Here is a 10,365-nt window from a genome sequence, read left to right on the forward strand (position 1 = left end):
CCACATTCTGTGTAGAGATAATGTAAAATAAGTAGTCATCAAATAACATCTTAAAAAGAGAAAGGATTCCCAGAAGCACACCCAAGATAATGTTTACTGTGTTCATGCTTTTTAAAATACCCACCAGTAAACTATGAAAACAATCTTTCTTCCTTAGAAGAGTGACATGTAAAATGCCACTGGGACTCAAAACATGATGTGTCTGCATTAAGGATGAGGGGTTTTGTCTGGACCCCAGTGTGGTCTGGTTCCAAGATCAGATACCCTAAGTCTTTATCTTGAGTTTGATCAGACTTTGTTTTTTTGAGACTTTATGTCCCTTTAAAACCAAAAGTTTCAACAAGTAATGGTGCCTTCCACTGAAAGGCAGAGAATGAAATTGTCTCCATAGTGTGACAAAGTAGAGACGCAGAAGACCACAAGTCCGGATCTGCCCGAGTGGGGAGGGTCAGCTGCTGGCTTGACCTAACTGCGCTGAAGGGGTCTTGGCACCAGGTGGAGAGACGTGGCAGAAAAGAGCAAAGCGTACTCATTGTAACAAACGGAGAAGAGGCAGAAGCCCAAGTAAGAGTGGTTTCGTCGTTGACCAAAAATCTTATAGTCCCGAGTTCAGCCATCACTATAGGAAAGAGAGGGATCGTTCAAGGGCCTGGTTGACTATTCAGGTCGGGTAAGAACCCAGAAACACTACTGTGACCAGCCGGCATGTGTACACAGCATCTGTTTCTGTCAGAGCACAAGGTCCACCTTGTGCAGCAGCTGAAACATCTCCTGCACTCCGTGTCGCACACGTGCTCTGCACGGTTGTGTTACTTCAGTCTCTAATAGGGAAATGCTATTTTGAGGGTCATTTAGGGCTTTGACTGCTTATGAAGAGCTTCCTTGTGCAAAACAAAACCTTCGTCCTAAAGAGGAGTAAAGGTGGACGCTAGGTGGTCATACCGGTGAAACACGGAACGTGTCCACCATTGTTTTCAACGCGGAAGGTTGGCTGGGTTGGTAACCCAATACTGGGTCTGTGCATCCAGGCCAAAACCAGAGTACAGCGGTCTATCTGGCCCGGGGGTAGCCATGGACACAGGTTAGAGCCACACATCCATTGGGCCCTGTTAGGAGCCAGCCGTGTAATTCTGGGCCTCCTTGTCCAGTCAGTAGCGAACCCATCCGTGGCCTAGAGAACACTGACTTGTGAGCAGATTCTGATGGTGTCCCTTGTAACTGCTGTGTGCTGCTGGTGCACGTGTTGTCACTGTTTCCTTTTTTCCCCAGCGCAGAATTGCCTTTGGCTGAACAGTCCCATTGTGGGATAAGCCATCACTGTTAATCCCAGATCGGTGTATTCCATCTAGTGTGTACCCGGGTTTGCTTAAGGTGGCTGCTGTCGGCCTGGCTAAAGGCTGTACTTGCCATTTTCTATCACTAGAGGCAGCTCCTGGGGCAAATCATGGCTAAGGGTTAAAACCATCAAGAAGCCCTCTCTGTTTGAGGTCTAGCCTTAACAATATCCTAGTAATGAGGAGTCACTGGGAAGTGGGAGAAGATTATCCCAGACATAGGGCATCCCCAAGTGCATCATCCAGTCCCATCATAAGCATAGTGAGGCTAACCATTATCTCCATCAGTCTGCAGTCAGTTATATGGAGCAGGGCACCCCCTGGCTTCAGGAGTGATTTTGCCATCTCAGCCACGCAGAATAGTTCATGGTGTTCCTTGAGTCACACGATTGTTGGGGGCCCATTCCAATTTCCAGCTGTTCAGACAATCATGTGTCGCTCGGGTACTGGTATTACCCTCATGCAATAGCAAGCAGATAGTCTGTTCATGAGCTGTTGTGGGTTTTTTTCTTAAATTCATCTCGAGTTGTCTAGCTTAGGCAAATAACAGAGGCAGAACTAGAATTTAACATCGGTAAAGGTGTGTTATTGAAACAGTTTTTCTTTACTCTCCAAAATCGGCCTTATTTCCAGATTGATGATTAGCCAAATCAAGACTAACTCCCTTGCAAAAGAAGTCCAGTTTTAAGAAATTTGGCCTGATTATTTAATACGCTCAGTAAGAATGTTGATTGGCCATATAGGTCTTTTAAAATCCACTTTGCTGGAACTTTTATAGGGAATCTCAGGGTTGAAGTTTTAGTATCCTTTCATACCAGAAACCAGGTCAGGTACTTGCCATCAGACATGCCTGCAGATACCTGTAGATTTGTGTGAATTCCTCATCTCAAGGTCCCCACAGTACCCCGAGGTTCCTGCACCTGCCAGGAGGGGGCATCTTCACTCCCTTGGGGAGACTCCTGGGAGCTCTGTAAGCAGGGTATCAGACCAACATTCCCAACGGCCCTTATGGCTCCATGTGTTATAAAGTCAGCCTCAGTCCCTTAAAGCTGTCTGGTCATATCTGAGTCTATACATGCCTCTGTCCAAAACGACATTCCAGTCAAAGCCTTGGTAAAATAACCAATGTTTCCAATGGTGTCCTGCCATCAGTTGAACAGTTTCTTACTGAATTTATGCAAATGATTATAATTGCCCATGAAGAAAGAAATTGAGGAAATTGAAGAAAGAATACTTACTGAGACTTTTTGAATTTCAGGGAGTTCAGGTAAACCCTGAGATCACAACCTGAGCCAAAATCAAGTCAGTTACTCAAGCAACCGAGCCACCCAGCGGCCCCTAAGTCATCTTTTAGCTAACAAACTGCAACAGAAATCAGGAGCTTATTTGACCTTCAGTCAGTCTCGGTAGAATAAAAGTTCCACCTGGGTTCACTTAAAAATCACTCTGTTCCCCACTGTCGGTGTTTTTCCCTGGGGCACCTGAAGTGGGCGGTGCTGAGTCCCAGTAGGTTCTATTCTCTCCTCCAGAGCAAAGACAGAAGCGCAAGCCAGTGGAGCTGGAGGCACTGAGCTGCTATGGGAACCAGTTCTGCAGTCCACACTCAAGCTGGTGTACAGACCAGGGAAGGGGAGGCAGAAGAGGTGCAGTGCCGCCAGAGGACAGAGAACGAGGGTGGCTGGTGCTAACCCTCATCAGCTCAGATGACCAGACACCGTGTTTTCCCAGCAGTGTGGAAGTAGGCAGTCCGTGTTGGACTGGAGAAGACAGGGAACTTCTTGAAACAAAGGGAGTTCCAGTAGCTGGTGGAATTTCCCTCTGAGTCACTGTCCTGAGCTAGACCTCCCACAGTTGCCTCCAACTGTGGTCATTAACATGGGAAATGAATGAGGGAGAAGCACCCACATCAGTTCGGAGGAGGAACAGTGACAGAGGACCAGCATGCCCCTCTTCAGGGGTGGCTTATATTTCCTCTGGCAACCTGGACTTACCAGGAGGAGGCCTACTGAGGTAATTATTATCTAGTACGTCAGGAGGGAGTTCATCAACTTGGTTAGTAATCAGGTAATCATACAGAGGCCATGCGGTGGTACAGGAGCTCCGTCTCTTCCTAAATTTTGCAATCCCAGCTGTTTCCAGGGAGAGATCTTGGGAACTGAAAAAGATGATCCCATTTTCCTAGAAAAGTACAGGGGCCCTTTACCAAAACTACACCCACACCTCAACTCTGGAGTGGGATGCCACAAGGATATGTGAGAAGTTCCTGGTGTCAAAGTAACCAGAGGCCTCCCTAAAATGAAATCCCTATGATCACCGCCCTGGTGTGAAGACCCTAAGAGGGATGCTGGTGTCCTCCTGCTTCCACATCCCATCCTAGGCTACAAATGGGTAGTTACTCAGTGAAAGGACTGTAATACTGTGCTATGCCATGAAGAACCCACCATTCATAACCCATGGAAAACACTAGAAACATTTCACAAGGGGTAATTGCCCAGTGGTGTAATTTAAGCAGTAAGGGATGTTGCATAAAAAACAAAAGACATGAATCCATGATGGTCTAAGTGACCTTTCAACACAGGTAGTCTTTACAGCAAACCTCCCTAGGAAACCTCCTGGTTGGGTTTTATTGCAATCAGTTACTGGTTTCAGCCAGATCTGAGCAAAGGTCTCATGGCCAAAAGCAGCTAGACCAAGGATGTGAGGGGATCACATTAGACCAACGATGAGGAAACCTCACACGGGAATCTTAAGATCAGCAACTGTCATGGTGACTTACATGGCTGTCCGGTGCCCAAGAAGACAACTTTGTATAAGGACAGGAATAAAGAGAGGGCATCAAACCATTCCAGCCCTGGCACTACTTCTAGCCAAGAGGCAGGCTTTCCCTGCCCCAACAGTAGCCGTGGGCCAGAGGATTGCAGCCTGAGCCATGGATGTGAATGTTTTGCCGAGGGACCAACTCTGTGAAAAGTCGCTGAAATGGAAGTAAAGGAAGGGAAGGAATTACCAAGTTTGCACTGAGGCTTGGAGTCCAGGTGAGAAGAATCAAGCCGCATATTTCAGTGCCAGAAAGATGTGAACTGTTGGGATCTGGAAGCTAGTGGTCGAGAGAGAATTCTTGAGATGTCTTCGGTGCAGAGAGTGGTTTTATAAAGCAGGGTCACAGGAGCGGTGGGCAGAACGAGCTGCCCTAGGGTTGTGAGGACTGACTGATCACAGACCTTCAAGTTGGGAGGGACTTAGGGATGGCACATCTGTCTAAGGGATTTGTTACCAAGTTTCCCAGGACCTTGAGGGGCTAGCTGTGGTTAGGCAAAGGTCATCTATTACCGTCTAGTAAAACCTTAGTTACGAGACACTTCAGGTGGGTATCAGTGGGCCATTCGCTTGGAGACTGACGGTTCACATGAATCTTAGGGCGGGGGAAGGTAGAGATAAAGGAAGTTTCCCGAGGAATTTTTGGATGTTAAAGCAGACCTATGGGATCCGGGGGTTGGACTAAATCAGGTAAGCTTGCCTTTTGTTCTTGGCAGATACTAACATTGAGGCACTTGAGTTCCCAGAGGAAATCCACAAGCATGACAGCCTAAATGGGTGGCCACAGTGGGGCGGGAGTTGGGAACCCAGAGCTGTGGATTGCTGATGATAGACTCTAGAATCCCATCCTTGATGGGGAGATTTCGGAGATGGAAGTGGAAGGCAGGACTGCAAAGAAGACAGAAGGGAAAAGGTTGGTGTCTGGTTCGGGTATAAGCCTAATTGACAGGCTGTTCATCAGAACAGTGGACTACAATCTTGCCCAGCCAGCTCCCATGGATCAGTCCAGCTGGATGGCGGCCCCAAATGGAGTCTAGGGTCTTCGCTGTACTTTAAATCCCCGTGCAAGTTAGGCCACCGGTGAATGGTCAACCTAGAATCATCAAGATGGGAATTCTGAGAAATATGCCTGCGGGCCTCACCAACCATGAAATAGCACAGTTCGGCAGAACTGTAATTATCGTTGGCCTTCCAAGGTAGCATGAGAATATGGAGTACAGTGGAGAGATGAAAGGAAAAGGAAAAAGGAACTGGTACTTGGAGATCATATATCTATTTCAGAAGTACACATGTGTATGTGGTCCAAAATGTGCGTGTATGTGTCAGAGACACACCTGCGGATGTGGTTGGAAGGACGGGGAGAGCAAAGCAGGAATGATTTCAGTTCACACGGCCGCTTGATGCCTAAATTGATGATAAGACATACGCAGTACAGGCAGACACGTGCTCTGGGTTCAGTATTGTAGTCCCCGCATTTCGTGTCAGATGGAGACTCAGAATACACCCTTACCTAGAAATGAAGTGAACACACGTAATGCAGATGAGACCATACGGGATTAGGGTAGTTCTAGAGCCAGTGACCGGTATCCTTATAAAAGTGGGAAATTTAGGGGCGCCTGGGTGGCTCAGTGGATTAAGCCACTGCCTTTGGCTCGGGTCATGATCTCAGGGTCCTGGGATCGAGCCCCACGTCGGGCTCTCTGCTCTGCAGGGAGCCTGCTTCCTCCTCCCTCTCTGCCTGCCTCTCTGCCTACTTGTGATCTCTGCCTGTCAAATAAATAAATAAAATCTTAAAAAAAAAAGTGGGAAATTTAGACACAGAGATCTGCACTGAAGACAGGGTCCGACCGCGTGAGACAGAAGCAGGGAGGGGCATGATGCGTCCACCTGCCTGAGAGTGCAAAGGATTGTTGGCAACCACTCGAAGCTGGGACAGAGCCTCCAGAAGGAACCAACCTTGCAGACAACTTGATCTCCGGCTTGCAGCTTCCTCAGTTGCGAAACAACCAACATCTGTCATTTCTGCCACCCAGTGGCCCTAGGTTATGGCAGCCCTGGGAAATGAATGCGGTTCTCAAGGAGGGAAGGTGCCTTGGATATCCGAAGAACAGCCGGAGGCCAGGGTGCCCACAGCGCAGTGAGAGGGGGAGGAGGAACAGCAGAGGCCAAGAACACTGACTTTGGTGGTGGGTGGCCTGGACCCTCAAGATGAGCTGAGGAGGCAGCCTCATGGGATTCCTCTGTTTACCATGACAACAGGGACTAGGATGGTGATGTTGGCCACGGTGGTGCATCAGACTGGGTTGTTAGGAGTGGCGTTGATGTGGACGTTGGACCCCAGGTACAATTTGAAGTTAGAGCCATCAGAATTTCCTTGCTTGGTGATGGGGCTGAGAGAGAGAGAGAGAGGGAGTCAAGGGAGACCTCATGATTTTGTTGGAGAAAAACTGCCATGATGGAGAAGCATCCGCTGAGATGGACGTCTTCGCACATTGAGCAGGTTTCGGTGAAGTGGCGGGATAGCACCTTGGAGCCCGTTGAGATGGCAGTGAGTAGTGCACGTCCAAGGAGAGGATAAGCTCTTCACATTGCTACGTGATTTCACTCCAGTTCAAAACTAATTTGAGAAGAAACTTACTAGAAACATTGCTTTTACAAGCAAAAAATCATGGAGTCATTAAGATAGTTGCAAGGATTTGTTTTTAAAAGATTTTACTTACTTGACAGAGATCACAGGTAGACAGAGAGGCAGGCAGAGAAGTGGGGGGAAGTAGGCTCCCCGTTGAGCAGAGAGCCCGATGTGAGACTCGATCCCAGGACCTTGAGACCATGACCTGAGCCATTGCCAGAGGCTTAACCCACTGAGCCACCCAGGTGCCCCTCAACCTTTTTTTTTTTAAGATTTTATTTTTAAATTGATTTTATTTTTAAGTTGAGAATTGGAAGGACATCCTGAGCACATTTTCCGGGTTTTTTTGTTTGTTGTTGTTGTTTTTTAAGAAATCGCTTTTTTAAAGATTTTATTTATTTGGCAGGCAGAGATCACAAGTAGGCAGAGAGGCAGGCAGAGAGAGAGGAAGAAGCAGGCTCCCTGCAGAGCAGAGAGCCCGATCTGGGGCTGGATCCCAGGACCCTGGGATCATGACCTGAGCCGAAGGCAGAGGCTTTAACCCACTGAGCCACCCAGGCGCCCCCATTCTGTTTGTATCATGAGATCGCACAATTCAAACCAAAAAATAATGGAAAGGTTTGAAATAGAATCCCCAAAATGTGACACAGAGACATGACGTGACCAAATGCTGTTAGAAAAATGGCACCAGCGGACGTGATGGACGCAGGGTTGCCACAAAACTTGCATTTGTAAAAACACAGTATCCAGAAAGTGCAATAAAGCAAAGGAAAGTACAATGAAGTATGCCTGTGTATAAGGACATGCTAAATGTACTCTGTCTCAGCTTGTTAGGGCTCCTTCCGTAGCAAAATAACAGTTGTAGTTGGCGTAAGAGCAGAAATTTCTCTCTTCACAGTCCTAGGGTCTGGAAGTCCGAGATCAAGGTATCCGTAGGGCTAGTTTCTTCTGAGGCCTGTCCTTGGCTTGGAGATGGCTATTACGTGGTCATCTTTCTGTGTGGGTCTGTCCTTATCTCCTCTTTTTATAAGTGCACAAGTCACATTGGATTAGGGCCCACCCTGATGGCCTGTTTTAGTGTAATCCCCTCACTCAAGGCCCTCTCTTGGAATACACTCACATTCTAAGGGTCTGCGGGACAGAGCTTCAAAATTTGGGGGTGAACATAATTAAATCCATAATATATTCTAATGAGGCATATAAAAATGCACAGTGGGATAATAAAGATTTTCATTGATGTAGGAGAGATGTTAGAGTTCAAAGCCAACAGCCAGGAAAGAATGTTGAGATGTCTTTGGGGCAATACGGTGGTTCTGTTGAATCTCGGGACAGGACCCTTGGGCACAAAGAGCTGCACTGGGGCCACGAGGAGGTGCCCATTACATAGTTTCCACTTGGGAGGGGACTAGGGATAGCATGAGTCACTAAGAAATTTTGGAGGCCAGGTTTCCAGAACCTTGAGGGGGCTAGCTGTTGCTGGGAAAGGGTTATTTATTACTGTCTAATAAAACGTTGGTCATGAGACCCTTCAGATGTATATCGGTGGGTCGGATGCTTGGGGGATGGTTGCCAACATGTATCTTGGGGAACAGAAGTAAAGGAAGCTTCCAAAGGAATTTTATATGTTAAAATAGACTTACAGGATCCTGGAGATTGGGCTAAGATTGCCTTTTGCCCTTAGCAAAGTGTCAACATCAAGGCACCTGAGTCCCTTGAGGAATGTCACTCTGCCTGTTTCAGGGACTTGTCAAGGAGCTGTAAGTAATAGGGAAATGTAATAATTTCTCTCCTGCCTTTGTTTCCCACATCATTCCCCCTTGAATAGTTTTGACCCTTAAATCTTTAAGGTTGTTGGGGAGGAAGGTTTTATCTTCTGTAATGTCTTCCTCCTGAATAGGGGGATAGAGATGTCCCTACCTGTGGGTGAACGTTGTCATTTTGGGCTTACATAGATAGAGGAGTTACAAAAGGCGGAGACCGATGAATTCCAGGGAGACTGCATGTGTGGGTCTTCCGGAGTGGAAAGGATCGTCTGTTGGCTTGAAGTTGGGGCAGTGAGGGAGTCTCAGTACCAAGTGGAGAGACAAGGGAGAAAACAGCAAAACATGGGAAGTTTGTGCTGGCGATCACCAGGTGCAGGGAGGGCGACTGAAGGTTTCATTCTTTCGTAGCTCTAAACCCACGCCTGGACCCTGGGAATCACAGGATCCTGCTCCTGCTAGGCCACTGAGTTTAACAGCCTGAAACAGGAGCACCAGGGTTTACAATGCATTTTCTTAAAAAAGATTTTATTTACTTATTTGACAAAGAGAGAGAGCACAAGTAGGCAGAGAGGCAGGCAGAGAGAGAGGGGGAAGCAGGCTCCCCGCCGAGCAGAGAGCCCGATGTGGGGCTCGATCCCAGGACCCTGAGATCGTGACCTGAGCCAAAGGTGTAGGCTCAACCCACTGAGCCACCCAAGTGCCCTTTTCTAAGAATAACTCTACAGTTTTAATTTTGCAGGTTGGCTGGATTGGTTCTGGTTTTAATAATGTATCCTTGCATCCAGGCAAAACCCAGAGTACAATGACCTCTCCAGCCTGGGAAGCCATGGACACAAGTTAGAGCCACACAGCCACTGGGTCATTGAGGAGACAGTCATTTTTTTTAAAAGGATTTTATTTATTTATTTGACAGACAGAGATCACAGGTAGGCAGAGAGGCAGGCAGAGAGAGAGGGGGCGGCAGGCTCCCCACAGAGCAGAGAGCCCGATGCAGGGCTTGAACCCGGGACCCTGGGATCATGACCTGAGCCGAAGGCAGAGGCTTTAACCCACTGACCACGCAGGCGCCCCTGGGAAGACAGTCATTTTAATTCTGGGTCCCCTTTAATTACATTCAAGATGTCCAGGGCGGGTCAGTTTGGGAGGCCACCTTTCGAATTTCTGTAATGAAAGACAGTCTGTTGTCACTTTGTAGGGACCAAGGGTATCCAAATCTAGGGACAGTTTCTCTTAGCAAAGTGTTTTTTCTCTCTCTCCTCCCTGGCCTTGTTACCCAGATCAGTAGCTTGGTGTAAACCCTGTATTACCTTTCATTGGTTATTTTGGGGTATAAAGTTTTTCCCCTCATCATTAACAAGTCAGTCTTGTGCATTTCTTGGTCTGAGTACACTGGACTGATGGGTTTCATTAGAGTGAAGACTGGTGAAAGACTGGTTTGTTTTGTGCTGTCTGCTTGGCCCGCCTGGTCTACCAAATTGTTTCCTTTAGATTCTAAGGTCATATCCTTCGATGTCCTTTGAGGTGAATTATAGCCGCCTCCTTAATTTCAGGCCCATATTTGATGGGGGATTCACGGCTTGATAATATTCCTCTTTTCTCTCAAATTGCTCTGTGGGCATGAAGGCTAGGAAAGCATGTTTGGGGTCAGTACAAATACCAGTTTTTAAGGCTTTGGCAAATGCCAAACACAAGCACGCACTGTAGCATACCCAGGTTTTCTTATTCCTTTTTCCATGAAACTGTTGTCATCGGTAAAACAACTGTCATCTGTATTTTCAATAGGGGATTCTTTTTTTTTTTTTAGATTTTATTAATTTATTTG

This window comes from Meles meles, chromosome 20 (assembly GCF_922984935.1).
Source record: "Meles meles chromosome 20, mMelMel3.1 paternal haplotype, whole genome shotgun sequence".
Classification (NCBI taxonomy): Eukaryota; Metazoa; Chordata; class Mammalia; order Carnivora; family Mustelidae; genus Meles; species Meles meles.